General features: G+C 36.6%; 1 protein-coding gene across 1 annotated transcript in view; it reads right to left on the bottom strand.

Moving 5' to 3' along the window:
- LOC124645982 overlaps positions 1-15,162 on the bottom strand; it is a 171,928-nt gene that overhangs the window by 131,740 nt on the left and 25,026 nt on the right. Inside the window, exon 2 of the mRNA XM_047185985.1 lies at positions 7,687-7,713. The gene's annotated coding sequence lies outside the window, so the exon portion shown is untranslated. The remainder of the gene's footprint in view (positions 1-7,686; positions 7,714-15,162) is intronic.

The raw sequence follows: 15,162 nt of genomic DNA, 5'->3' as shown, positions 1-15,162 counted from the left end.
AATTTTATTTGGTGTCGGCGATGCATATCTTCTCCTTCCTTGTCCTATATGCCGTCATCTCACAAGTAACATTTTTTCCAACTATATCGACTTTCACACAGTCCATCAATCGTTACTTTGGTAGTTCTCTTCCACTATATCCGTTTATGCCCAAGACCCTTCTCCCAACAATACTTTAATTCCTCTACATCACATGCCCATACCACGACAGAAATTTTCAACTCACGAAATATGCAAAATTATTATGTACATCCACATTGTTTACCCAAAGTCAATGATACATTTGAAAGTGAAACGCCATACTTTCTCGGGAGCCCGCGGATCGCTCCAGCAGGTATAGTCGTTGATAGATCACGTTCTTGAAGGAGACTGACTTCAGAAACTTGTTCTAGTTACTATCTCCTTATCAAGTAAACATAAAACAGACTTATTTATGAAATTATTAATAAATATAGCTTGTAATTCTATTTATAAGGCTGTACTTTCCATTTCACCTATGTATACATTTAGTCATCTTCGAGTCCCATTAAAATTTCAAGTCAAGTCACAGATTTGATCCCTATTAGAGTAACTTGGTATTAGATGCACTTGCACTATAAACACAGACACCACTCTGCCTAATCCTTTCAGATAAACAGTCACATCACTTACTCAAACGTCTAAATCACTTCATAAGCTACTAAGCACCGGTTTGCAGAAATACAGATACTAACTAACACTAGATATAAAAGCTCTGCTAAAGATGACTGGTAACTTAACTTCAAAATACTCGCACACTGCTAAGGTTTGTTTCGGCTCATAAATCAGTTTCACTCAGAGCACACTAGCCGGTATCAGACTGACTGAAAACTGACAAAATATTTTTTTTGCCAAACACCGTGTCAGCTCTAGGCCGACTGTTTATACTGTAGCGTGCTGGTACTCTTAATGTTATCTAATATGGAAAACGGAATGCTATACTCGTCATTGACACCTGAGTTTATCATACGAATATTTTTCTTTATGACAAAACTGCTTATCTTATACAAAGCTTCAAGATTACAAATACTACAATCACCGTTTATCATATTAAACAGCATCAATATAAATTATCTAACATGTTTTGCATTCTTCTTTATCAACAACAAAAGAAAGTGTGTTGAAAACAATTGAAACAACTAAAAAAATATAATGTGTTATTGTTTTGTTAATGTATAATCTCGGGCGTTAGAGGTTGATCTGTCATCGAGTATCACAAAATGTGTCACCTAAAAAATAGCAACGTATGTATTAATAGGTAATTGTCTGATTTAGTCATTGTCTCAAACGTAATAAAGTCCTGAGGATAACTTTAATTTTAAGTTAAGATCCGGAAAGCAATAATAAATCTAGGAATAAGACTAAGACTAGTTTCAAACCAGAAGCTCAAGCACCCATTTCAATAGCGCCATAATTTAAAACAGCAAAACATTTCCGAAGGTTTCCAATAGAATTCAATACAATTTAATATTCGGAATAACCGCTATCTTAACGGTGGTCAGGTCATAATCCATATCCATTGTCATAGTGATATTCAAACAATGCGCCGCAAGTAGGTAGGCAGAGCTCCTCACATGCTGGGCTCATTGTCCGGCTTGTGCAATGCGCAGGCGCAGGAAATGGAGCGCGACGCAGAAGCTGCAGCGTCGCGCTCCGATACACACTCACACATGCTCAGCCGGTCGTGTAAGTACGGGAGATATGTGCACACTTAGCCAGTCTGCATCACACTTCATAAATACTGTTTTTTTGAGATTCGGACGCATTTATTGAAAGTGGTCTATATGAAGGAAGACACACATGCGTAATTAATTGTTGATAGGTGTTATGTTCTACTAGGTTTACATTTTATGGAACAGTGTTCTTATTTAGAAGTTTTCAGAACCACTCTATTTCACATAAAAATATTATTACTATGCTTAACTTCTCTGTCATGTATTACATAATGACATCCAATATTCCGATAACCAAGAGTAAATTCTTTTAGTTTCCGTCAAATCATTGGCAACTCTTTCTAACAGACACCAAATGACAGCTAGACTACTCAACATTCTTGGAAAAACTGCGATCACTCGAAATATGTGAGCACTTTCGTGGGAACTCCTGCGCAGGTATGTGGCAGATGAGATCTGTGACGCGGCGCACGCACCAAGTGTAATCATTCTACCGTCTGTTAGGCTCTTGTAACAGAATTAAATAACAATTTGGTAAATAAGGAATTAACGAACTGAAAATCAACGCCGAATGAACTTAGCTTGGATATAAAAAGAAACACTTCATCAATTCACTTCCAAACTAACTTTGCTCAATTAAAGATTACGATACAGTTGGAGTTCGTCTCCATTTTCGATACTTTGAAATAGCATAGGTAACTTAAGTGTAGCTTAATCGTTTAATAGTTTACACCTGTAGAAATCTCTATGATTTCCACCTTAACTCTATGAGAATTTCTTACTTTAGCATAGTGTTGGCTCCTCACTATGTACCTCCAGTTAGATTGTTATCGATATCGAGAAAGATAACGGAAGACGTGTGCTACCAATAGAGCGTGACGTTTGGTAATTCGACCACATCTTTCAGGAAAAAATCTCAAAGTATTTACGATACGGGTATCGTATTTGTTGACCGGGTTTACGAGTTACTAACTGTCTTCAACTGTTCATATTTGAGAGCTCCGACGATTGGAATGATAATTTATTCAGATTTCAGAATTGAATCCAGGAAGACTTTCTAACTAAAAAAATGTGGAGGTAAGAAGTGAAGATTCTGTTGAGGGAGGAGTGGGAAGGAATGTTTCACACTCCTGCAGGGTATAGGGGAAGGGAGCGTCACAATTTTGATGACTAAAACCCACCTATTTTTCTACTGGAGTCCCTGGCGTTCCAGAGCCGTGGTCACTCTACAAACGATCCCACAAACCCTGAAGGCTTGAATTTTACTTCTAACCTTCGAATTTGTAGAGTTGCTCTGAAAAAGGCTAAAAAAGCCTTTCTTATCTTTTTCAGAGCAACTCTAGCCGCTAAAATACAACTTCAAAGCCTTCTAAATCTCGGATTAAACAAACTATAAACTACATGCTTACTGTGTGAAGCCGACAGTTAAAAATGGTCACGTTTCTAAAACCACAAATCGGTAAAAAATGAGGTCAATGAGTGTGAAGCGAAGTTAACGCGAATACTTACTTACGAGTGAGGTTTAACTAAGAATTAAGAGAATACCATTACTGATTTGCTGAAAATTAACTTTTTGGTAATGTCCTGGGAAAGTGCTTGTGCCCTTTTGATAGAAAACTTGTGAAAAGGACTTATGATCACTAAATATTTTATTATCTTTTAACCCGCATTCCGTGGGAACTACTCCAGAAATTCGGAAAAAAACGATTGTAATATTAGTAACGATAAACCAATTCAATAACTACCATTAAAATATCTCTCAGCATCACAAATAGATTTTCTAATACTGATATGTATTGTTTCTATTCACAAACAATGTTAGTATGTATGTATTACCTCTCGCGAAGAAAACAACGCGATTTATTAAAAAGTATCGCGTGTTTACCTTGAAGTGTGGCCGATAGAATACAGTAGAGGTAATACAAACGGAAGAAATACGTAAAGGATAGATAGTGTAGTAGTATATAGTATTTAAACGAGTGACTGTGAATTACAATTTTAAGTGTCAAAATTAATTAATTTGGGTTATATAATTACTAAGAGAGCGACTGACTGCAAGTGACGAAAAATCAACAGAATAGTATCTTACAAACATTAATTTGAGTTACTTAAAATACAAAATTAGCAGCTTCATAATATTTGAGCGACTTAGGGACTACACACACTTATTCAGCTCTATTCGCGTTTCGCTGAACGGTTTTGGTCACACTTATTCAGCTCTACTTCTATCAGCGGCGTACAGCGGCGTAAGAGTGCGTACGGCGCTGAATATGCTGCAAAGACGGTCAGCTACTCAATTAGTATTGTGCCCTCAACATGGACAGTTCTATGTGCGATATTTTTGTCGTTTTGTTACTTGCAGAAGACATAGAAAAAAATAAGCGTAAAAAATTAAAACGCAAACGACAGTGGGTCGACCCACTTTGGGTAAATAGAAATTTGGTTGGAGAATACGCGAAATGTCGCGTATTTGTTTGTAAAATAATACTAAATTCAAAGAGAATGATACTCATAATAATTACGTAATAATAAATCAAATCTATCCAGGAGCTATGCAGGTTGCAACTTGTCGACAAGGAGTTGAGAACCATACGTGTGCAGCGCTGTTCCGCCCCATTCAGCGTTGAACGCGGCGGAACAGCGCTGAATGCGGCAGATCAGCGCTGATCTCCATCTAAAGCACTCGCATGATAAAAACACATTTGTTCTCATTTTATACTTGTTTGCCGCGAAAGCTGAATACACGCGGAAAGCTGAATGGATGCGTACGCGTCTCCATACAAAATCGTTGTTTTCTATGGACATAAGCTGAATAGAGCTGAATAATGTTTGTTTGAGTGTCAACGTTACGTTCTGCATTTTTTTCAATATTTGGCTAAAGTGTTTTTTATAATGAGCGGCATTTTATCTTAAATGAAGTGTTTCGAATACAAAATGTGTGAAATAAATTACATTAGACACATTTCCTAGGAAATCTATACATTTCCTAAATAGTAATCGGAAATGTATAATTAAGATATCAAGGGGTAAGCGGGGGATAGCGGAGCGAGGGAAGGGGATTGAAGCGAAGCATGCAAGCAAGCATGCAGCATGGAAGCACAATGCAACATGCAGCAGGTATGGCTTCTGTCACGGCTCCGGCGCTGCGGGGCTCCGGCGGTCCCATGCGAGCTTATCGTCGCAGATGGTTTTCACGCTCACCACCGCAGCTTCGGCGGTGCGCTTCCTGCGCCTCAGCTCGCAGGCCGCCTCGCCCCTCCGCGCCTACGCGGTTTTGAATTTCACTCTAGGGGTAGGGCAAACAAGACTACGTGGAGTCGGTTTTGCAGTGATTCGTTTTCAAAATTCTGCCATCTTAAAATAGAATATCAGGAACCAACAATCATTAATAAAGCAGCTTACAAAACTTTGCTCAAAGTGAACTATTTAGTAGTACGTTATGTATAACCTCACTTAGAAAAATCGATTCTATCTTAATATTGAAGTTGCCCTCTCTGTATTTCCAGTCGCTCACTTAGTAATGTAGTCGCTCGGATAAAATTTTAATATATGAAATGGATTTATTACAATTCACTTTTTGTAAGCTCGTTCTGGATTTTATTATTAATCAATATTCGTTGTTAGTTTAGTTAATTTTTCGCTTACTCAAATTCATACCGCTCAAGTTATTAATACAGTATGTCATCATTAGTCGCAAAGCGTTTTTTTAATCGCTCGTTTTATTATATCCCATACGTAAATAGTGTTATTGTTTAGAGTGCTATTTTGTGGCTTGCTGGGCTGAGCATTATTAGTTGTTTGAAACTGATTACGATTCGATTTTATTGTAACGTCTAAAACCCTTTTTATATTATTATTTTTCTGTACTAGTATTATACAGCTGAAAAGTTTGTTTGTTTGCTTGAACGCTTGGTCCGGTTTGAAAAATCTTTCAATCTAACTAGTACTTTTTCATCCTCTGTGGAGACTGAAGTCACGAATAGCCAATTTCGTAGCGACAGAAGTGCTCAATAAGCCCTTTCGTTTTCTTCACCATTAGTGACGATCATAATTTTGGATGCGCTGTTTAAACAACTTTATAGTAACAACTCTATTAATTTTAATGTCATTTGTCACAACCACCTGTCGAAACAAACACAATCACAGACACAAACAAACAAACACTTCGTCCATCGACCCATTCCTTTAAGTACATTCAAGCATATTAGTAATGGTCAGTGAGTTCTCTGCCCATTAAAACGGCATCTGTGTCGACAGCAGCGGAAGCTATGCGCCTGGGCAGCGCTTCCCGCCATTACCAATCGCCACGCTCAATTGGACAGCGCCATCTATCGGCGACATTATGGAATTTAACATAGGAAATTCAAAATGCGAATTTTATCTGGTGAGGTGGTAATGGATACTGGTTTTATTTTAATAAAAGAATTTAACTATTAAAAAATCTAAGAAGAAGACATCGAAAATGTTAATTCATCTAAATCAATGTCTTCTGGGAGCGTGTTCTTTGGATGGCAAGGCAATGCTTTAGTCTATCCAGCCAGAGTAAAAGCTAGCCTTTTGGGTCACTATTATTTTTTAGCGTTTGAAGAATGATGGATGCGAGATCTTTCTTTTGGGCTCACCCCTTTTTTTCCTGCATATTAACTTTTATACCTAGGTAAACTGGTATCGGCATTAAAAGCCCCGAAAGCTCAGCGACAGATAAACAATGTGTTATATTTTAAAACATACCCTACGTGCTACATAGATCGCTTTCCACCTTCCCAGGTGAAACCAAGCCATATTAATTTACGTATCAAAACTACAAGACACATAACTGATTTCCGCACACTCCACAAGACTCCACTAAAATATTAAAATAATAACACATTGTCATGCATGACATTGAATTTTTGCGCGATAGCAAATATATGCATATTTGCAAGATAGTTTAAATTCAATTCACGGTACGTATGTACAAACATGTACTTATAGTCTAGTACGGAAGAGGCACTATGTTTTCTTAGCATACATTACTATGCATAATATTAGATAACATTCCAATACCGGAAACTATCGTATGTAGAGAGAATTCCAATGTGGGTCCCATACCGCTAAAACATGTTGTATTGTATGAGTATGTATTACATCAGGATCATACATAACAAATCAAAGATTTATTTAATCCAGATATGTGGAGACATGTAAATAAGCCTTCAGAGCACGTCAGTAACGTGTAAGAACCAAGTTTTTTCATACTGTACAAATCCATAAACAGCACTGAAAATTTTCCTTTTTTTAACCTACAAGACTTTTTCTTTTGAAATCGATACACGAATCGTTCAATCCGAAATAACTACATACCTAGACATATTTTTATTTACTTTCATCATCACATGGGTAGCACTGAACTACCAAGAACATTCTAACCTATTAGCATATCTGCAGCCTTGCATATGCATACAGCATGCTGCATGTTAGGGCCAAGCTATTAACATATGCATTTAGCTCATATACCAGCAGTCATTGAAGTCAGTATGTCGTTGCAGCTGCAACAAAAAAACTCATGCGCAAGTCCAATGATGTGCCGTGGTCTGTATATCCATTGACATGGTTACGCTTTCCAATACAATCCGGCCAATATGTCTTAATGAGGGAAAACTTGCGAACTTGCGACTCGATTTTAATAGTGATGTGGGAAGCTAAATTAAATGGAGATCGGTTGGAGATTGATTTTGTTATTGTATTTTGGTTTTTATAATCAGTGTGTTAAGGTTTATTGTTGTGTAGCACTTGTAAATGTAAGTGAGTATATTTTCACTGCGTATAGTCTTTAGATATAATATGAAATTTCGCTGAATCGTGCTGAACAGCAGACGGTCGTAAATTCATAACGAATAATGGAAAGATGGTTTTCAATAGTTTTATTACTTAGTCTACTGGCTATAACATAAATCATTAAGTTTTAAATGATGAATGCATAATTTCTAAAGGATGAAATTATTGAAACACTTACAGTTTTGTGTAACTCCTGGGAAAGCACCTGAAAAAAGGAAAATAAAACATTAACAAAACTAAATCATCAAACAAAATAAATCAATTAGAAAATATATTTCTTATACTGCAGCTTCTTACCTCAAAACGGCATAACCTATATATTTTCAAACCAATAAAATAAGAGAGAATCGTATCCGGATGCCGGAATAATTCCCTCAGGACTTTAAAACAAAGTAAAAAATCAAGTTCCACATTAATCGCGACCATCAAATTAACATGACACCTGTACCATTAAATCTACGATGATGTACAAAAACGTGGTACAAATGGTACAAATGTCCCGCTCGGAAATGGGACGGCATTCCTAACCCTATTACTGCGGTGTGACACGGTGGCGCTACGGTGGACCACTGTATCTTGACACTTACTGTGGGTGACGGGAAATGTTGTTAATCTGTCAATGGTGATGAAAAAGTGTTCAGTTAAACAAAAAATCGATTTCTTTATAGCATAATTTTAGTGAAAAAATATAGGCTTTGGTAGGGCAATTAATATATTTTCTGCTACTACTTTAAATATTTTTTAAAGAGTAGGTACCGACCTGTTGAAGTTACGAAATTAAAATCCAAAAGTTTTGTATTTCTGTTTTTACTTTTAAATTGTAGTTTAATATTTCTATATTTAATTAATTTTAACTCAAAAACACAATTTTAAATAGTTGTAATTTTATTTTTATTTCTTTATAATTTTCCTCCTTCTAAAACAGTTAGCCTGTGAACAATTCCATAGTTTTCCTGCAGGTCAGGATAAACTGGTCGTTGCAGCAGTTTTTGTGTTAGTATATTATGGCTGGGCCTTTGTATGCGCCGGCGCACATTAGCGACACGATCATCTAGTGACAGGTTTGTTTGAACTGCCGGGATGCACAACCTTTGGCTTATTCAAATAGTTTTTTGACATTTATACATAGCTTTTAGAAGTCTTAGGTATATGAATACATAGGTAAGTATGTGAAGAATTTTAATACCTTCTTGATATTTTTGTACGAAACAGTACATTGTTCTTTTATGTGTGGTGTCGGTTTTCAGTACGCAGCATTGAATTTGTAGCTTGAGCTACAAGAGGACGCGATCAAGAATTTAAACGCGCGATCAAAAATAAAAACAATAGATATATATGTTACATCAGAAAAACTACATAAAATAATTGTTATTAGGTATAAACAAAATATATCGATTATTAATTTTTACATCCAATTTTTTTTTTCCACACAATAAAATGAAAAGCGTTTAAATGTTGTCAATCCCTGCATCAAAGGCTATCATTGTGTAATCTATACAGGTTTGGTACCTCGAGATTAACACCACTGATCCAGATTACAGTCATAATTCAGATGACCGCCATTACCACGGCTTAGAACAGAAATTATTACACATTACTTCAATAAGCTTGTCTGTGTAAATGTGCTTACAATGTAAAGCAGTAAATACTTGGAGAACAATCATGAAGTAATTTTCTATATGATACTACTAAGTGTTGCTGATTTAGATGATAGGTTTTGTTTAATGTTATTAAGAGATAATGTTATATGCATAACCCTTTGTAGTATTGATTGAAATAATTTAGATATTATCGCAATATTGTCGCAGATTTTTCAAACAAAGCTACATAATAAGCCAGAATCCTAATAATATGAGCACCTTTCAAATGACTCTGTGATAAACAATTTACCATTAAATACAAACATTCGTAAAGAAACAATAACATCGACAGCTGACAGCTTCGCTTCGCTTCACAAACCCACAAACAAAACCGGCCAAGTGCGAGTCGGACTCGTGCACGAAGGGTTCCGTAAATTACAGTTAAATCAACCTATCTCAAAAACTATAAGAGATACTTTGATCAAACCAAAAATCGTTGAAAGAGTTAATTAGCATGCATCACCTCTATTTTTTTTAGAATTTTATACCCCGTAGTTATAAAAATAGAGGGGGGGGGGACATACTTTTTACGACTTTGAGAGCTGATATCTCAAAAACCGTTCACTTTAAGAAAAATGTTTTTTAGAAAACTTTATATCATTTTAAAAGACCTTTCCATTGATACCCCACATGGGTATGTACATCGAAAAAAAAAATTTCATCCCTCAGTTACATGTATGGGGGGCCCCACCCCCAATTCTTTTTTTTACTATTTAGTGTCATATTTTTGTAGCGGTTCATACAACACATATTCCCATCAAATTTCATCACTGTAGTACTTATAGTTTCCGAGTAAATCGGCTGTGACAGACGGACAGACGGACAGACGGACAGACGGACATGACGAAACTATAAGGGTTCCGTTTTTGCCATTTTGGCTACGGAACCCTAAAAACCTACATTGTCTTAGTAAAACCTCTTACTTCCGCTTCCCTACAACTCTGCCCTTTACCAACAAACCGTAGGTACTTAACCGATTGCACAAAGAGGCACGCGTCAAATGTATTGTCAAGTACCAGTGCCAAAGTTCACAGAAACACAATATTTTTCACATACACAGATGTACCACCGGTCAGCATGCTTTCACTGAGACTAAAGCCCCCCATTCACCGCGCGACAACGTGCGAGTTGCGACTTACGTAACAATAGTCGCGACTCATGTCGTTGAAATTGACACCGCAAATGAATAGTCAATTTGTGTTTTCACGATATTTAGAAATGTCAGGTGGTTAGGCATTACGAATTAAATTATTGAAATGGTATTTATAGAGATTTTACTTTATTACTCTTTAATTACTGGAGAGTATGTTGTTTTTTTGTATAATTTAAATGAATCTAAGATTTCAAGCATTTATTAACTAAAATTATTTGATATTAATCGCCGAAGAAAACCTACAAATGCCAGCACTGGTAATTAATACGCCTATTAAAAACTTTATGATTTTTAGAAGCTACGTAAACACAGCGTAAAGATGATTTTAAATACTAAGTGCATACTTTCTTATTGCTATTTATAGTGACTTTAAGTAAATCTATAAAAAGTTTATCCTAACGCATGTTATTCGACTCCACGTAAATATAAAACTTTATGCGACTTAAACGCTCATTGAATGGGAGTTTAACATCGTAAGTACATTTAGAATACATGCATACTGTAGACTCAATAGTTGGCTGGTATCAGTTGAACCGATGATTGGCGAATCTTTTTTTAAAGAATATCTGATTTCAATCAAAGTTTTCAGTCGGTTTGATACCGGCTAAATATCTGATCGTTGTTACGTGCATTTTCATTCAGTTTTATGAGCCCAAACAACAATCGGCCAACTAAAAGTTTGTAGTGTGCTCGTACACTTAGATAGAGGGGTCAGATCTAATCGATAAGTTAAAGTTATCTTAGTTACGTAACGGCGTATACTTTGTAAAGCAATTAGTTTCATTGGGAGAAAGTTGTAATTTATTGTAGAAATTATTAATCTTTGGTTGATACGTGGGTGTGGCGTGAGTGTGTTCGCACACTTTATGTTAGAAGGAAGCGATAGCTGGTTTAATTATACAGATGTATCTACTTATTTAATGTAATAGAGCTGAACTGCCGAAATGATATTCGGAAAGTTACAGTGTGTGTATTATAATAGGAAGCACAAGTGCCATTGGAAAATGCTTTCAATGGCAGAATGATTTTGATTTTCAATTTCTGGTGACAGACGAACAGCGAGGTCTTAGCAATAGGGTCCTATTTTACCATTGGAGCGATAGCCATACAAATAATTGAAAGCAGCAAATGTTGCGGAAGGAAATATAGAGTTATACAATAAAAAAATATTAACAAAAGAAACAATTTTTAGGTGACCTATATTTTCGAACTATTGTATCCTACACAATCAAATACAATCAGTCTATAACCAAGCATATAAACCTTCAGCTCTTAAATCGAACTCATAAACAGTACAACCAGCATTGTTCCGGCATTTTAACTGCCTTAATTAAAACAATACTCACAGTTTTGATCAAGGGAGGTCTACATAAAAGGATTATGGTGACATCAAGAGGAAAATTATTGCTAACACATATTTCTAGTTCCCACAATCACAATCTTGGAGTAAGTAACAAAACGGAACCGCCTTGAGCACAATCTGTATGTGAAGCCTGAAAAACACGCGGCGGACGAAGCAGGGTAACAAACAGTGATAGCTCACTCATGCATTTTCAATCCCAACGTTATGCACGCACACGGTAGAAGTTGTCAAACACATTATAAACACACACTCGCCCACAAATGCTTATGAACATAATATACGAGTACGAACGGTGCTCTCGCACCTTTAGCAGAAAGAAAGACACAGCAATGACGTCTCCGGTTGGTTTCATTCTCTAAGCTAGAAAGCCATCCACAACGATATGTAGAGAGATCTAAATCATTCATTTAAGAGTAATATTCTCTCTGTTTGCAGTCTGTAGAAAATCAAGATTTCTAATACATTTGTACTGAGATGACGGCCGAAGACAAATGATATAGTAATGTGTAGAAGTCAGATTATTACTGTATAAAATGTCGCTAATGCTGTGGAAAAGCTGTCATTAACGTTCGTATGTAGGTGGCCAGTAATATAGCTAGCACACTTTATGTATTAATTCTACTTTATAGGCAACAATGGTATTGTTATTGTATCAGTAGGTAACAGTGTTAACTTTGTAGTTCGACAAGAATTGGAACGAGAGTTAAAGCATCCCAAGTATATGCAGTTTTCATCCCGTTCCATCTTTTTAAGTTTTACATTTTCATTGACACCCACAAATAACGTAGCTTTCTACTGCTTAAAAAAAAATTGTTTCAGCAGAATCACACATTTACGGATACATAAAATCTCTTTATAATATTAATATAGATCATTTCTCTTAGCTCATTTCAAAACTATTTACCCAGGCTGTCTCCCACATCTTAGATATTTCCATCTAACAAAATATGTAAGCTATCATAAGCGTTAGACCCTGAGGAGTGCAGGACGATCATTAGATACGGCCAGTAACTGATAGCTCCGTATCGCCTCATCTGTTGAGGACGAACCTGCGTGGGCGCAGCGTGCGTGCCCAAAACTTATGGTTGCCAGACGCTGTTAGTGTTAGATAATGGGGAAGAGGATTAGGAATCAGATTTTCTTTTCTGACGCTGTTAGTGTTAGATAATGGGGAAGAGGATTAGGAATCAGATTTTCTTTTCTAAGTATTTATTTGGACCGAAGGTAGTTAATACACCTGTAATCCACACCCTAGCACTAGGGGTCCTTGACGAGCCGAAAAATAACAATAAATATGTAAATTTTGTGTTTAATAAGTTCGTAGGATGTAGGATACAAAGAAAGCTAGCCCCATTCTAGCGTTGTTTTGTCTAAACATAAAGTTAGCACCGTTATTGAAACAATACCAAAATGTGTTAGCTATATTACTGAATACCTACATACAAACCTTAATGGAAGGCAAATTGTATTTGCAGCTTCTAAACCCAATATTTAATTTCTATAAGGTTTAATTGTTTCTAATGCTGCCTTACCCAGATCACCATCTGGCAACCCTGAAAACACATAGATATGTGTAATTGGCGACCGTGTCCTTCCGATATTTATGCGATATGCGGAGATAAGCGGGAAACGTGGCCCCAGCGGCAGCGGGGATTACTTGCGTATCTAATGGCCACACGGGGCCACGCAGGCAGCGGCGAGGAGGCGGCTGATAACCCCGCCTAGTGGCACATAAACTTATGTAATTATTGAAGCGATCCAGGAACTGTGGCATTCTTGGCACTGACTCATGGCCTATCTAGACACGGATTATATTTAGTGTCTTTGAAGTTCAAAAGCTATCAATATTTATGATAATTTGTAAAGAAGAAAAAAAAAAAGAAAGTACATACTATCCTCTTTTTGCCAACCTCGTTTGGTTTAGCGAAACTTTCAAACAAACATTGCGTAACATTTCACATAGGCTCAATGGAGAGCCGAAACGTCGAAATATAAAAGTAGACAAAAACAATCGGTAATTAAAACGTAGTAACATGACGTAACAATCATATAATTGTGTATATAATTACATATTACGAGCAGATCTCCCATAGGTCATTATATTCGTATTACTGGTAAGGCCGTAACCTTAGCGTAAGTTATTCGTAGTGGCCGTGTGTAAAGTATGTGGAAGAATGCAAACAATACCGTGTGTAATTAGACGTCTTAATATATTCACAGGGCTCTAGTCCTTGGAAACAGGGCTGCCAGACGAAAATAATTAAGGTGTTTCTAGTCTCGACTTGAAATTACTAGTTGTCTTTTTATGCAATAAGTAGAACACACTGTCAAGTATATCACTATCTAGCCTTTTTTAAATTACTGAAGTATTTTTGTGTTTATAAAAGCACCTCAGGGCAGATTTTCGCTTAATATGATTGCAGCAGAAAATAAAAAATATGAGCCATTATCATAATATTTACTCATAAAGTTCTGCAACACGTTATGGTATTTACCCATAATATTACCTATAACATGTAGATAACCCTTAGCTTCAGGGCAGACCTTAACAATCTCAATACATAAAGCAAGTGAGCAAGTCTTTGACCTCTCATCTCCAACTTAAGTCAATTTCGTGAATGTTGAAACAAAAAATGATGATGATGACTCATAAGATCGTGAATCAGTATGCCTATGATTAGCAACTGAGGTTCTGTAACAAACCTCTAATTTTACTGAAATGTATACTCACTTACTTTCCGTTTGCAAAAAGTCAATTGGGGAGGCCTGTTCCTTGTTCCGATAGGTAGTTAAACAATTAAACGAATTAAAGTTTAATTGGAGTGATTATAGCCGTATGTATCTTTCTCCGATGAAGGTAGTAAGATGTGCTCTATATGGATAGCATAATATAAGAATTAATACCAGATTTTTCTAACTTTGACATTCCGCCTCCGTGAAATAGAGGATAGTGATAACATTTCTGGATATATCTTCTTCCACAAGGCAGAAATGAGAAATTTGCATATCTTTTACCCCGAAAAAAAATATTTGTAGGTCATAGTTGGTCGTCTTATAATTAAAAAAGTCGTGGTGGCCTAGTGGGCAAAGAACCAACCTCTCGATTATGAGGGCGCGAGTTCGATTCCAGGTCAGGCAAGTACCAATGCAACTTTTCTAAGTTTGTATGTACTTTCTAAGTACCTATATCTTAGACACCAATGACTGTGTTTCGGATGGCACGTTAAACTGTAGGTCCCGGCTGTCATTGAACATTCTTGGCAGTCGTTACGGGTAGTCAGAAGCCAGTAAGTCTGACACCAGTCTAACCAAGGGGTACTGGGTTGCCCAGGTAACTGGGTTGAGGGGGTCAGATAGGGCAGTCGCTTCTTGTAAAGCACAGCTACATCCGGTTAGACTGAAAGCCGACACCAACATAGTTTGGGAAAAAGGCTCGGAGGATGATGAGTTGGTCGTCTTATCGTCAGCTCATCATTATGTTCATTCTTCTGCCCAAAC

This window comes from Helicoverpa zea, chromosome 1 (genome assembly GCF_022581195.2).
Source record: "Helicoverpa zea isolate HzStark_Cry1AcR chromosome 1, ilHelZeax1.1, whole genome shotgun sequence".
Taxonomy (NCBI): Eukaryota; Metazoa; Arthropoda; class Insecta; order Lepidoptera; family Noctuidae; genus Helicoverpa; species Helicoverpa zea.
The sequence above is the reverse complement of the archived record's forward strand: the minus strand, read 5'-3'. Positions and strand labels throughout refer to the sequence as shown.